This window comes from Urocampus carinirostris, chromosome 7 (assembly GCF_059441175.1).
Source record: "Urocampus carinirostris isolate Australia breed hairy pipefish chromosome 7, RoL_Ucar_1.0, whole genome shotgun sequence".
NCBI lineage: Eukaryota > Metazoa > Chordata > Actinopteri > Syngnathiformes > Syngnathidae > Urocampus > Urocampus carinirostris.
The window spans coordinates 21,411,231-21,424,543 of NC_142355.1; the positions used below are offsets into that span (position 1 = coordinate 21,411,231).

Below are 13,313 nucleotides of genomic sequence, written 5' to 3' on the forward strand. Positions count from 1 at the left end.
AAATCAAGCGTCTGTCAGTGAAACTTAATTCTGACAAATGAAAGTGGGTTTCTGTGGCAAAACAATTTTCAGTCGACCGGCCAGGGGTTAACCAATGACACGACATTCTGAAGTAGAGAGCACTTTAGATTGACCTATCGTCTGAAAGATGGGGAGACTCCGAATGTCTCTGCATAGTAAGGTCAAAGAGCACACCTTAAATGGTAGAATCAGTGTATCGACACAATAAAACCTGACAGTTTATTAGAGGGTCATGTGACACATTTGCTCCCCTCGCCAACTGTTTGACTTGCCTCTCTGAATGTCCCACGGGGGCTGTGAGAGAGGCCCCTTGCTGCTCAAATGCCTCCCTGATCTTACCTAAACATTGATCGGCTTCTACAATATAAAGAAATGGAGCGATTTGACACCACAAGTTGCAACGCTCTAAACCGCATCCATAACAACGGCCAGCATACACCCTCTCACCTTGTGACCCATAAGGTGTACATGAGTTCTTAATGTGAACCTTGCCTTTTGCAGCTAGTCCTATATGAAAAAAGACAGGTGGATGGAAGAAACAATGAGGAATGGAGGGTAAAGGTTATACTGGGGTCAAAAACCCCCCATTGTGTGTCAAAATGGACTGATCCACAACAAAATCCATTCGGTACAACATTTTTCAGCACAATAAAGTTTAGCAAGAACAGGCAAGTCTGGAGAGGTGGATTTTGAGTCCGGATTTGAAGATGCACAGAGGGGCAGAATTCTGGAGGTCAGGTGGTAACGAGTTCCAGAGTTTAAAACACAATAACCAAATGTTATGGTTTGTTGTACAAAAAGCCTATTTGGTTGGAAGTAGTAACCAAAAAAGCACGGGTAAATTATGCTCGGTAGTGGATCGTTTGACTCTTGACTCATTTTTAACTTAATATTAGAGTTGGGTCCATGCCAATAAAGGTGGATCATCCCGTTCCAGATAAATGTTGGGCTTTACAAAACTTGAAATCAAAACTACCTTTTTTTAGCAAATTGCCAAATGCAAAATCCACCAGTTAGGGGTACAATGTGATCCACATGGTAGACTAGTCCCAACAACATGACACAATTGCAGGGAAAATTGTAAACAAAAAAAAAAAGAAATCATGTTTAAAGCCATACTTGATAGTCTTTGAGTGGCAGATTTAGTTTTTGGTCTGGGTCTATGACAAATGGTTGAGTGAGCTCCCAGGACAAGGAAGGACACCAGGGTTTAAATCCGTATCATTGAACTGTGCAAATAGTACAAGAGGTGGGGTTCGTCGTTTGAGGTGTCCTTAAAAAGTTGAAAGTTACATATTTTTTTTTCTATTAGTGGTGTTTTAACAATGCCTAAAAGAGTTCAAAAATCCTTTTCATTATTTTCCACCAAGCCTATATACTTTTAGCAAAGTTCAGGACAGAACAGTTTAGATAACTTCATGCTCGTCCCCGTGGGCTTTTTCTCATCTATCTGATAGTGTGGCATGAAAATGGTGAATCTAAGAAGAGGCCTTCTTCAGGCACAGTCAAAACGCCAACCCAAATCCCAAGGAAGACGAAAACGTTTTTCGAGCATGTCTAAGAAATGCATGTCCTTGCACACGCATCTTGAGCAAGTTCCAAACTTCGTACTGCTCCTTTAACAACTAATATACAGAAAAAAGGTCCTAGCTAAATGTCATGTTTTGATCATTCTCCCAACTAGTATTAAGCGCCTTGCTGCAAGTGCCCTTGAATCATCCCGGATGACTCCGGTAACTTCTTGTTATCCTTAAGACCTTATGTAGCTGCTTCAATTTCTGAATCGGGGGTCTGATGGACAAAGTGGGAGGGGTCAATCGGTGAGTGACAGCCTATTATCAAAAGGCCTCCGGAGTCTAATGGCTTTAAAGTCACAAGCAGAGAGACGGCACCTGCCCTCAATAACAAGTCTCTCTCATCCGGGCAGCTGATGAATACTGAAGCTAAGCCCATCTATCTGGGGATCAATCAGGGCCTCGACTGCGATCGATAGCACTCTTGTTTCTGTAACTAGGAGGTGCCATAATGGTTTCGCCACTTAATTACGTTGTCAATTTCGAACTTTTGTTTCAGGTTTCTCTTAAACAGTTGGGGAGCATGAGTGCATGCTTTGCTTTGACAATGTTGGGACGCACTGGGGAAAGAGGTGTCCAACCTTTACTTTCATTTAATTAGAAACGGTGAATCTACCGAAATGAAATGAACAGGAAAACAGTCTTTTAAAAAGTGGGTACCAATAATAAAATCAATAATAAAATTAACGCATTTGAGAATTCAATTAAAAAAACAATAATGAAAAAAAGATTTAGTGACCAAGACTACATTTTATCATAAAGCCATACAAGAGAATTGCTGATGACTCTCATCACAAATACACATTAAATAAGGCAGCGTTTGTACAATCAATTAATCAATATCAAATCTATTATATTGATATTGATACATAAAACAGTGGATTGATTATTTTATTATGGATTTTTGTGATCAGTGTATGAGGAAACGTCATATAAAGACATACAAAGACATACATACACACACACACACATACACACTTCGCCAGAACCCAAACTCAGGCCAGGAACCAGGTTTACTGCCCAGAGCCGCGATTTCCCCCCTGATATTATATATATATATATATATATATATATATATATATATATATATATATATATATATATATATATATATATATACGTTTTTACCTAAAATTATAAATGTTGTATTTAATAATGTATTTTCATAATGACAATGACATTAAGGATGGAGTTTTGAGGAATTATTTTATATTATCTCGTATTTTCATGTTCATGATAAGTTTTTAGTAGACACTCAAATTAAGAGAGAAGGCATTAATTGATTTTTAACTTCAGAAGAGAACAGGGGAGAGAGAGCCCAAACCTCAGATAAGAAATTCCAACCTGTCCTAAAAGCCCTCCTTTAAATAATTTCTTCTTACAAAATCTTCTAGATTACAAAATCAGAACCACCCAAAAGGGAAATAAAACAACAGCAACATGATTGGCCGATAGTGATAATGATGTAAGCAGTTCGTATTAGTAAAAACAACGAACGGCAGTGTGCAATAATAGTCAAAATAAAAAAAAATGTAATTTATAAACTCTCACTTGCTAATATTAAGTAACAGAATAAACATATAATTGTATTTAAAATGGATTTGAATTTTGTTTACAAGGTAGCAAATGCACTTTATGAAGTCTGTGTCCGCACTGTCTATTTATGTTTTGTACTGTCTACTTGTGTGTTTAACTTTAGTGTGTCCTAGCATATGTTTTTTTTTTATCTTCTAGACACGAAGGGCTGAGAGAAACAAAATTTAAATTATCTGTTTATGCTATGGAATTGACAATAAAGCTGACTTTGACTTTGACTTGAATTAAAATAGATTGAAAATCGAATCGGTTCTGCCATGGCGCCCAATTGGCCCCGCCCGTTTGGCGCCAGCTGCGGCTCATTGACAAATTGGCTTTCCGTCTATTTAAGCTCAGTGCTCTCATTTTTCCTTTGTCAGTCCGTCAACTAACCTCTGCCCCGCAAGACGTGGGTTCTGACTCGGTGCTGTTACCTGTGGTATTTCCTGTCCGGTATTGTTCCCGTTTATTTTGTCCTGTCTAATATTGGTTTCCAGTTTCGTTCCCGTCTATTCTTGCCCTGTTTATTACTCTCTCCAGTTTTCGTTCCCGTCTAGTTTGTCCTGTTTTATTTTGATATCCTGTTTCAACATCTATCCTTTCTGTGCCGTCCTGTCCGGTATCGACGCCATCTGTTCGATATGGTCGGACAATTGCTATCGATCTCGTCAGTCTCTGGCTTCTGGTCTTTCCACGCCAGACTTTTTCCTAATGTGCATGACTCCCCATTTCCCGTAAAATAAAAGGTTTGTGTGAGTAACCTCACGCGTTTGGTTCCTGATCCTTTTCTGGTTCATGACAGGTTCTGCATTGGTACCCAGTTCAAAATGTTCACAAATCCATAAATGCATAGTAATGGTAATGTTTGAAAAATGTCAATATTACAAATTTACATTCAATCTCAAAGTGTTGCCATCAAACGCAGATAAAATGTGTTTTCCTGTTTGAGATCCTGGTAGCCTCCATTGACAGCAATATGCTGAAAGCTGGCAACAAAGGATCATTTCTGAGTTCTATTGATTGGGATGAGGGTTGAGTGCTCTCCGAAGAGTATTTAATCAAAAGATAACAACAAACCGCCGCGCGAGCTGATCCAACACGAGAAAAAACAAGCGCCTTTTTTAACTTGTCAAGAAAAGCATCACACTGTGACTTAAAGAACATCCTGTTTGTTCTTTCATCGATCCACCCGGAGTTATTCGCCCTTTGAGTGGATTCGCTGGAGATTATACCGTTGCCATTCCAGTCATGTAAGAGCCATCATCATATTCAAGTACTGTAAGAGGAGAGGTCAAACGCTGCACAGTGATTTCCCCCTGAACAAACCATAAAGCACACAATGGTGCGGCAAAAAGTGTAAGGGAACTGTTGTCATTTGCCACGCTAGGGCGAGCACACCCCGAGACTTTGCCTATGCAGTTGGCCCAAACAGCAGGCCACAACGACAGGAGACGCTTGTGCAATAAATTCTACGGACTTAAACTGCGTACAGTAGCCCGTGATGGGATTCACACTTTGCTTGGTATCCACAAAGAGCCCTGCAATCTGCCCATAAATAAAACAGATGTTTCCTCTCCTCCATGATTGCCACTTGCTTTTCTCTATCGCACCGTGAAACAACAGCGCCGAGGAACTAGCGTGAGTCTCTTGAGTGTTGGAGGGTTCACTCTCTTGTCTAAATGTTAATTTACTGTAACGCTCTCCTGTGACAAGAAGAATGTCAAGTACAATTTGGTATTTTTGCAGTTCCATCTTTTTAGTGGGTAGCCATTACAGAACATATTTTAATCAAAGTGCAAAAAAAAACAGCAATTCTTAAAAGGACAGTGACTATTATTTGACTATTATATGTCGCTGTATTGTAGAGTGCAACCGATAACGAGTGCGTAAAACCATAAGGGAGAATACAAACTACGGGGACTCAAAGTGACCAAACTGCACTATTTTCTTTCTATTTTTTTTTCGCCAGGTTTTTTTGTTTTTGGGGTACCTGTAACAGCAAGATGGTGGACAATTATGTCAGTTCCATCTAGGTGAGGTTCCTGTTGTGCATTTACGCTGCCTTGGCCGGCAAAATACATGCAAATTTCTCGATCTACAAATGCATTTAAAAATGCATTTTTATTTGATAGTTGATGTATTTTTGCCTATTATTCAATTCAATATTCTTATTTTAATGAAATTATGTTTTTTACCACTAGGAGGCAAATCATACACACTGTCCCTTTAACCCATTGGCAGAAAATGTTGCGGGCTTGAGTATTTATTTTTAAACGTTACTATACATTTAATATATTTATCTTGTACAATATAAAATAAAGGCAAATGTTTTTATTTTTATTTTTTTTAAATGCACGTATATCTGATAGTTAATGTATTTCTGATGTTTTTTGATTCAATATTGCTTTTCAAGGAGTGGAAGGTTTTTTACTACTACGAGGTACCAGTACATACACACTGTCCATTTAACTCTTTGGCAAAAAAATGGCTAATTTGAAGATTTATTTTGTAAAAATTACTATACGTTTAACTTTTTCCTCTAGTAAAATACAATCACTAATCCTTTAAACAAGATTAAATGAGATGTCTGGTGGAAAATAGCTTTTTTGTTTTTATAATTTTGCTATTTTTTATTGTGGCAAAATGTCAAAACATGTAGAAAAAAAATTGCAGTCTAAATTGAAAGCATGCATTTACATGTAAAAGTGTACATAGTTATCAATTTAAATCGATTGATTGATATGTTAATTTTATTTGTACAAATATCTTTTGAGCAAACAAATCCACCAACTGTATAGGCCTATTTCCTATGTCAACAAAATAAGTCGATAAAACATTGAAACAATAAACACTCTTGATGTTGCATCCTGGTCATCCTGCAAGGGGGATTCCCACTTGTGAGTCTTATTTTCTTTATGTTGAGGTTTTTAAGTTTTCCTTGCCTGCATGTTGGTTTAAGATCAGGGAAAGGTGAAATTGTAACCTGTGCAGTCCTTTGAGACATGTTGTGATTAGGGGCATCACAAATAAATGTAGAAAATAATGTGTCTCCTCTTGTTTAAAGTATAATAATTCATGTGTTATATTTCGTGCAGCTGGTGCCATGTCTTTGAAAAATTAAACACATTTCAAATTAAAAAAAAGGAACTTTGATAAAGACCACTTTTTCCTCAAAGGGGGAAAGAGGCAGACGCTTTAGCACCACCTGGTGTCTATTCATGCAGATCACTGGATAATACACCAAATTGGTTTTAAGTGTCATGTTTCTGCAATTTTATCATAAAGGCTCGAAAAAGACAACAACAGTTTTTTCCTACTTTAGTTATACAGCATGGCCATTTTGATAGTTTGGTGTTTTATGAGCGCATGCAGGATGAGTGTAGGGGGGATAACAAAACCTGGTTTTAAAAACACCATAACAGGTGTAGGTATATCCTCCTAAGACCTGGCATACATATCAATGCACATCAAACAAAAGCTTGGGTCTCAAGAGGTTACATTTTATTTTCCACCCACATTATTCATTTTGAGTTGTGCCAAGAATCGACTGATCAAATTAAATATGCCAAAACCACAATCGAAACATCTCATTTTTTGTAAGACGGCCCATTCAATGAGCCTAAGCTAAATCAGACATTGCTTGAGATTTGTTTATAAAAGGATAGACTCCATCTGGTGACGCTATGAGGTGTAATTTTGACCCTCTTGTGCCTAATGATCCATATGAAAGCTGTACTGTAAGAGTGCTTAAGAGCGTACGGCCGCCTTCAGGCATTGCATGGCCACAGATCTACATGTCTTTAACCTCTGTGTGTGCAAAAGAATAAACGGGCTCCGGGCTTTTTGGGTCACTCAAACATCATGCTGTGGGGGGATCCCCCAAAACACATACCCCTCACGGCATACCTCTTCACTTTCCTCTCCTTCCATTTTAGGCTTTGTTGTAGAGAGCCGGGGATAGGATGCATAGTTTATTCCACATGCTTGAATATTGTCAAGAGTCAGCTTCCTCATGCTGATCTTCAACAAGTCCTAATCAAACAAATGCATCTGAGTATGTTAATGGAAATATTATCAAACACTAGAATATTTTTAACGTAGACTTTTAATTGTCACGTTGTAGTGAAAAATTATTTTGGAGGAAAACAGTTTCAGGATTTTAAATATTAATTGGCAGTAATAATTAGTTTTTCATGAAATATTCATCAGTGTTATTTTAGGAGAAACTCGTAACTGTTCTCCTAAAATAATGAATGTATTTAGATTCGCCGTTATTGCGCATATTTTCGGCAGAGACCGCGTCTAATGAGAGTTGTATCTCAGAACAAGCGGCAAAACATCCATCTAGAGTTTCTGCTGTGAACGATCAAATATTCATGCTTGTTTGTTTGAACCTTCATAATCTTTTGGCGCGTTCCGAACCGCAAGCTCGATTATTAACTGGCAGAAGAGCAGAAGGCCGTCGTAAAGCACGAGAGCGGTTAATGCATTTTATGAGAAAACAATGTCTGGATGATAAAAAGATTCAGGCAATGTGGAACGCAGGATGTGGGCTTTGCTTTGATTAAAAGAGCGAGGTTTAGAATAAAGGCCAGTTAAAGTGTTACGTCCATATGGCCCCTAGGCCCCGAGGCTGTGGGCCTACACTCAGGGGCCCCAGCTCACTTCCCTATCCGTGAGACCCCAGCTGGTGAAACAGACTCCATTTATGCTTCCTCGGCCGCCATTACGGACCTTGGCTGCGGCTCAGTCTCCCTTTGCCGTAATTAACAGGCCCAATGCTAGAACAATTACAGCCCCTCGCCTGCAAATACGCCGTGAATGAGGCGACCAGCTAATGGAAGCAAATCAGGGAACGAGAGGTTGGAGATGGATGCTCCTCCTTTCAGAAAGAATAAAAAGTAAAACCATTGTGCTGCAAGCTTGCAGTCATTAGCCTGTAAATAGTTTACACAAAGCTCCCCCGTTAAATGGCAAAATGCGGTAATTAACGCATGACAGGAAATCAAAGGCTATTTGTAAGCATATGAGACATAGGAGCCAGGAGCTTGTGCAGATTACAGTTGTAGTGAATTAATTGTTTCGCAATCATTAAACACATTTTATTTGTTTGGACTGGGTTTTTGTTGGAGAACAAATGCTGCTATGTTTTTCAAAAGCATGAGCGCCATTTGAGATCCAGGAGTGCAAATTAAGAAGTTTTGTTAGCACATAGTTTAAGTGGGTTTCATAGTCACTGTCCAAATATTTAACACATTTGTTTTTCGTCAACTCAATTTTTGTTTTTCAGTTTGCATTTTTTGTACACTGTACTTCCAATTTTGACCACAGGTGGCAGAAGACAGTAGTTTAGGACAGGTGGATGTATAGACCCTTTGGACACAGTGACTTAACCACGTGATGACACCATGACAGACAGCATTGAACTGTAGTAAACAGTGGATATGGCAAGTAAACAGTAAACAGCAACAACAGAAAAACCTATACTATTCATTGCCTCATACCTACTTAACATAAAATAGCTCGGAAATACATCTAACATACCTTGTAAAAATTGTTCGCTGCCAATCCTCGGAACACTTTAGGGCTGCCAGTGTTGTGCCTCCATTTGATTGCAGATAAACATCGTCGTCTTCCGTCTTTATCAAAAAGCCTACGACACAGCAATAAATCAACATCGTAAGAAGTTGGAGTTCTATTCATCTGTTGTGGTTATTGGTATTTGTTTCAACTCAAATACATATTCAAGTGCAATCCGCTAGGGTGCTTCTTGCCTCTAGGGTGCTTCTTGATTGCATTACTGATGCAATATATAGGACATTTTACCCTACAGCGCATTAGTTTGACTACATTGGAAGACTTCCCATAGAATTATATTATTAGATGAAGCTAACAGTTCACATCCATATCTAAATTTAAGCGTAAATATTCCATGAGCTCCTGTGTTTAAAGTCAAGACTTCATCTAAGTTTGCGGAGGAATGTAAAACCCAGCAAAAAAAAAACAAAAACAAATAATAACTGCATACTATTTCTCTGTATTAAAATACAAAATGTATTTCATAATGTTCATCTTAGAGCATGTATATTTAGTAATATTGTTGCATTTGTTAAGCATCCATGTGGTGTTTTGTTTTGTTTATTTCAGCTATTCTATTAAAATCAAATAAAACCTCTATATTATACTTATAGGTTTCTACAAAAAAAAAGCTTACATTAAGTGTTGTGTAACAAAAACAACCATAGTACAATTTGTTCATCTTAAAAGTGCACAGTGACCTATTCTTGTGCGTTTACAGTCAAATTTTTAACTGCCTCATCTCAAGAATGTGCACAATATTCATTTCAATATCAAGCTGTTACTGTAATGTCATCTGCTGTTTATCTAGTTGCTAAGATGTTAACTCGAACTGGCTCATTTCTTATTGGCGTGGGGGTAGAAAAAAAAAACAATGGCAATAAACTGTAATTTGTGAAGATTTTCAGAAACATGCTTTGTGGAAGGAGCTATAAAAACAAAGCATCACATTTATGATTAGCAATTCAGGGACGACAATATAAATCTGAAATGAAGCCATTTGGATGACAATATATAGAGTTATACTGTGTAGGCCAATTGATGCAAAGCAGCATGTTTGAAATTAGATATGAAATATTTTCTTAAGATTTGCATGTCTTACAAGACCACCGATAAGGTTACATTGTAAATGCAAGAGAAGCTTGATATTGACAGTGATATTATTTTAACAATTGAAATAAAACGTCTTTTAGAGGTATACGCCATTTTGTTTTTTGTTTTTTAAAAAGATACACTTAACCGTTCTTTATTTTCTGCTAAAAAAAAAAAAAGAGCCTGGAACTTCAAAAGTCTTTGAGGGTAATTGTTAAAGTCTTTGTTTCTATTATGCTTACTCTTTATAGCCAAATTGGAATGAATGATGTATCTAATTTTGTTCTTTTAATTAAGTATCATTTTTTTTTATAAGGTATAAAATTAGAAATTGCTTCTACACAATTAATTTTCGTCTAACTTTAAAGAAAAGACAAGATAATTGAAAAGCCTGATCAAAGTTTAACTTTAAATAGACAAACGATTAAAAATCAAGCAAATGTTTCCAATTTAAGATAGAATTCTGAAAGATCATCTCATCTGTTTGTTGATATGACATTAATCGTTTTCACCAGAAGTGATTTGGGTAACGTGAGTATTATGGCTCCTTGTAGGTTGGCTGGTGAGTAACTAATAATTGAAATAGAAAAGTCAAGATGCAGGAAATTTGAATTGTCCCGGTAAAAAGAAATATTCTACATGCATTGAGGCCATGAGGGCATAGAACTTACCTAACTTTTGGGATGAGGTAATAGACTGGAGTGGAGCAGTATAGCTCACAATTTCTTAATCAGCTGCACATGATTCTTATTATCACTTTCTTTTGGTGAGGTCTACGCTCTCAATTTAGATTATATTTGTAATTTCTAACTTGCTCAAGAGCATATAATTACACTGCCAGGTATGTCCCCATCATTCATGTTGGACATCATCTCCTATGCAGGCTTGGTGCATTTGACCAACCTGTAAATAGGATGTTCAAGGTTCTAGCTATAATCGGATGCTCCATCTCCAATTAATTCCTTATGTATCTTGGAGTTTGTTCCCTTCTCAACTGTCCCACATACTAATTCCACATCTAATAGGCACAAAGATTACTGCAGCTTCAAAGTTACTTTCCAAGGGTTGTTTCATGACCTGATTTATCACCGTGTACACACAACAGATCTATTATTGTAATAGCTACCAGGCGTTTGACCTCTCCTGTTTTCCAGCAGGTTGAATTGATAAAAGCTGCCGATGGGAAGCCCGTCCTATCCTTCACGTCTTTAATGTGTGTTAGCAACGAGCTCCTTGGGAATACAACTAATTACTCCACATCTGTATTTATTTGATCCACAAGGAATTATCCCTTCTGTCACTGGCAGAATTCACTGGCCGCCATAGGTAGCTGTGATTTATCCCAGCAACACGTCTGGTGCAGTGTAACAACAAAACAGTGGGGAGATCAATAGAAATAAATGAAGTATACCACTTGGTGGTGATACAAAAGGGTGTAATAAATGCGTAGATGGGATGTTAAATGCTAATGCAGCAATTTTGTCGGATTGAGCCCATAAAAAAACACAATGCACAAACTCTAAAAATGTAGCAGTTAAATGCAGTTAATCAAAACAAAGGAAGCGGGATGTAAACCATTAAACATATAATAATTAAATCAAACTATATCCCTCTGATGTGTTTACTCCAAAACAAAGCAGATGTTCAATTTTTAAAGTATTTAAAATGAAAGGGACTTTTTCTTTGTATTCAGCTCTTCTGAAAATAATGGGGAATTCGGGTTTCATTTCCTCTACCACCTCCTACAGGAGATACCTCAAACTACAGTTACTATGTTTGCTCCAAATTTTAAACCAATGCACACAATTCTGCATGAAAAAAAACATCTAAACGATTTCCTCAAAAAATTGGCTTGCTTTTTGTTGTTGGTTTTATTCTGTTGAATGGATGGCAGTTGTTGGCCCTCAAGGCTAAACTGGACTTCTCTGGCAAAGAAATGATCCATTTGCAATCTGTGAATTTTTATCTTAATCTTAAATCCTAACGATTTAATTCCAATTGTCTTTTTTCTTGCACGGATAACAGTAAATATGCATTGGTATTCTCTCTTTCCGTTCGTCCAATCCAATTAAGGCTTCGATGTGCTGCCACGTCTAACCTGACCACAACCCACATGTTACTTTAACTATATTCACAATTAGATTGTTTCTTTAATTTATTAACGCCTTTTTTCTGCCATACATAATTATTTCATCATTCGCAAAAAAAGTTGGCTCATTTTACTAGTTTTCCTGATTAAAATATATTTTATCCTCTTTCTCAAGTAAAGAAAAGTAAGATAAGAAAAATATAATTTAAAACGAGATAACAATCCGCCATTGTAGACAATTGAGCTTATTATGTGTATGATTTTTCTTTTTTACTTTAAATACAAGTTGAAAATATATTAATTAATTTATGTGCAATTCTGAAAATGTCTTCTTTAAATTTACAAAAATTACATTCATAACCCATTCCATTGGCATAAAAACGAAAAAAATAATGTTCTAATAAAGTAAAAAAAAACATGTTTTTAAATACGCAAAATTGTTATTCATCAGATCAAATGGTAAATAATTTTCCTCATTTAAAAAAAGATCAAGTTAAAGACAAATACTAAAAATGAGCAAATTGATCTACCATCTGCTATTTTTTATAAAACTTGGAAAAAAATATTTTAAAATAAAAAAAAAATAACACTTAAAATATTCTGAAATTTATTTTTCTTACAATGCAATTGGATGGCAAGAGCAAAGATCGCTGATTAATCCTACTACCATTAGCTTCTGTCACTTGCTGTCTTGATCGTTGAACTAAAATAAATAAAAATTATCATGAACACTACAATAAATTATGTGTATCAGGATATAATAAAATGACATCTAAAAATAATAGTTAAAATAGCGTGAAGGAATTTGGAACTTTTTTTACCCGCTGCCACCATCTCCTGACTCGTGTCATCATTGCAGCCTCGGTCACCTCATTCATGATGCACATTATGTTCATTTCTTAGACATGCTCGAATAAAATCTTCTTTTTTCATCTTTCTTGCGGTTTGGGTTGCTGTTTTGTTCTGTATATGAAGCAGGCCCTTTCTTACTTTCACCATTCTTATGACACATTAACAAATATAAACAAAAAACAAAAATTTGCAGGAACAAGCATGACGTCATTCTCCAGCACTCCTCGCACCCTTCATCCCTCCTACATAATGTGGCCCACCCCTAACAGCTTTGCTAATACTAGAATTCAAGCAGATAGATACAGTGGAAAATAAAGCATAAAGGCTCTTTGAGTTCAGTTGGGAATTATTAACACATACTTCATAGAAAAAAATATTTAGGTACACCTTTAACGACGCACCCCACTTTTAAAGATGAAATCAATTGTTAACGAGATCCTGGCTAACAAAGAGCACAACATGTCCTCAACATGATAAGGATTGCGTTTCTCACTGGAAAATGAGACATGGAGAAAATTAGGCTACATGCAAAG

The 13,313-nt window shown here is 36.7% G+C and overlaps 1 long non-coding RNA gene across 2 annotated transcripts in view; it reads right to left on the reverse strand.

Moving 5' to 3' along the window:
- The window catches only part of LOC148362650 (uncharacterized), a 34,248-nt gene that overhangs the window by 20,558 nt on the left and 377 nt on the right, over positions 1-13,313 (reverse strand). Inside the window, exons 3-4 of one of the 2 annotated variants that reach the window (XR_015850884.1) lie at positions 8,715-8,823; positions 7,077-7,202 (exon numbers count right to left, since the gene is read on the reverse strand). This is a non-coding gene — a long non-coding RNA (uncharacterized LOC148362650). Of the gene's footprint in view, positions 1-6,712; positions 7,203-8,714; positions 8,824-13,313 lie in introns of those variants that run through there. The other variant, XR_015850883.1, reaches the window with a different exon arrangement.